This window comes from Centruroides sculpturatus, unplaced genomic scaffold (assembly GCF_000671375.1).
Source record: "Centruroides sculpturatus isolate CEXI.00-Female unplaced genomic scaffold, Cexi_2.0 scaffold236, whole genome shotgun sequence".
NCBI classification, from domain to species: domain Eukaryota; kingdom Metazoa; phylum Arthropoda; class Arachnida; order Scorpiones; family Buthidae; genus Centruroides; species Centruroides sculpturatus.
In genome coordinates, this window is record NW_019384403.1 from 766,023 (window position 1) to 768,806 (window position 2,784).

The following is a 2,784-nucleotide window of genomic DNA, read 5'->3' on the forward strand; positions in this document are numbered from 1 at the left end:
GCACGTTACTCACTTATCGACAAAATCTCGAAATAATTGAAATTTATCTCGAAATTAATGATTTAATTGGATTTTTGTGGGATCATCACGCGTGCTTTCTTGCTTTCAAGAGCCATTTATGTGTTTTAATATAAAGAAAACATACGGAATTAATTTTGTTTGCCATTACCCATCCTTTCTACTTCCTTTTCTCAGTACACATCATTATTTTTATGAGAAATTGCACATAAAAAAAACGATGATGTGAAGTAGAAAGATAACTTTCCACATTTCAATCAACAGCAGCGAATGATTTATAAATTCAGTTTCAATATATAAATTTTCATTGGCGATTTTACCTGAAGACTTATTCAGAGGATAGAACTGACAGAACCTATTATTCAGTTTATCTTGCTTCAGATCACAATGGAACTATTTGTCCTTCTTGGCCTCTAATTGGAAAGATCCTTCTCCTTCAGACCCTAAGGAACATCACCTGACGACAAGAAAGATGGACAATTCTTTATTCTACTTCCTTCAGCACGTGTTAATAATAGTGGGCCTTATACACGCAATTGGCAAATTCAACTATCAAATACCTTCAGGGTTTCTTCACCCTTATTTGCTTTATCGTCGACATTTATTACAAGATTTTTGAATTGTATAAAAATGGAGTCTATCCACATAATTCTAATTAAAACTTTACGAATTGTAGCCGCGTTAGAATGTTTTCTACGATTTAAAACACTTAAAGTTTTACTAAATAAATTAATTATATTAATTCGAGGCATTGTTCCTCAACCTGTTTTACGCTAAAGTATAGTTTGCTACTTCCCTGTAGATCGCGCACTACAGCTTGCAATGTCCTCATATAATCGATACGATGAAAAATTCATTATAAAGCCTCTTAAATAAGGATCAGGATCCAATTCACAGGTGTACACGTTTAAAAATATCGTTTTACTTTAATTAAATTTTTAAATAAAAGGCTATTAAAGAAATATTTTGAATAACATTTAAATCATCCTTATAATAATAATAACACAGTAATATTTAGGATATTATATTAAAAATTTACATGATAATATATACGAAAAAAAGCGGTGCATTAAGAAAATTAATTACGAGAGAATTAAATCATAAATATAAATTAATTTTGTCACGTTAATTTTTATTATTATTATTGTTATATTAAAAACGCAAAGCACAAAATCCCCCCCTCACACAATAAAAAAAAAGGACCATTTTTAATAACTTATATTAATCACTTTTGCGTGAATGACAAGATAAAAACCTTTAACCAAAACGTAAACATATGCAAATGAAGCATATTCTAATTTAATTAATAATTACGTCACAATGTATATACTTTTGTTTGCCACCATTTATTATTTTTCTAGGGAAAAAAAAAGGAATAAAAAAGGGGGGGAAAGAGAGAGAGACAAAGATGTTGAAGAACACATAGGCGTTGTCAAGGCAACAATCCCCGAATGTATAACGAATACATAATCGTTTTAATGCTTAAATGCGAGATTGTATGTCCATTTATGCGAGGTGTCAACGTTTCTGATGATTTGTTACTCCTACCATTAAAATTCCTGTATAGAAGTCAAGTGATGTATAACTCCTCCTTCCGATCACCTGACAGTCACTCACCTTCACTATAATTGTCTCCGACACCTCCTTTGCTAAAGGTATTAGTTTTATAAAATAGAGTTACCTTCACGCCAAAAAATATACAGGAATAAAATTTAAAAAGAAAAAGAAAAACAAAATTAAATTACTTAATTTATTAAATATAGAAAGAAAGAAAAAAAATACGAGTAAAATCAATATTAATGATAGTGATTTAGATTTTAATAATAAATCACGTTTAGATCATATCAACGACGTCTTCATTCGTGAAAGATTATGTAAGGCACGGGGAATTTATTAATTTTTTTGAATTTTTTTTTTATTCGCACCCCCCTATATATGGTTATAAAAATTTGTTGGATTAAAAAAAAAAATAGAGGGTATAAGACGCGTGTATCTGTATGGTACCCCCGGGCTTTCACGTCGCGAACAACAATCAAGTATAGAAGCCGTTTTGTAATCTTCTCACCTGGTACAAACTCGGTCCATGTTTGCAGCACCACTAGTTACAGGTATTAAGGTGTTCGGTAACCTTTAGTTTGTCGGATAGATTAAGGCAAAGATGGTCCGGGATCCAAGATAGAACCACTATAATTAGTGCTAGTAGCCGCCACTAGAGGCGCTATAATAATAGTCGTGAGACCGCACACTGGGCAATGAAGGTGCAGACATGAGCCCCGGGCTCTTACAAGCTACCTCTGTTGACATTCATGTCCTATGTATGTACCTATTCATCCCCTTGGTTGTCAAAACATTGAGCCCCTGTCATGATTGCCATTCGACATGACATGGTGATTACGTCATATGCTACCGCGGAGGGTACCGTTTACCTGTAATTATCATTTGTTTGTTCCCCAATGAAAATGTTTCGTATGACTGTTTAAATTCTGAAAACCTGTTATTGATTTGTTAACGTCAGGTTCTTTTTTTTTCTTCCCCCCCTCCTTACATATCATCGACAGCATACATTTTTAATTCAGATATCCTTGGGGATTAAAACTACAATGCCTACATAATATTCTATACTCTATTATTTGCATTATTAAACATAGTTTGGAGACAGGCAAGATTCAGGCATACACTTACCCTTTACCTTTTTTTTTTTTTAATATTCTGAAANTTACCTTCTAATAAAAAAAAATATATATTTGTTTTCTACTCACAAGTATA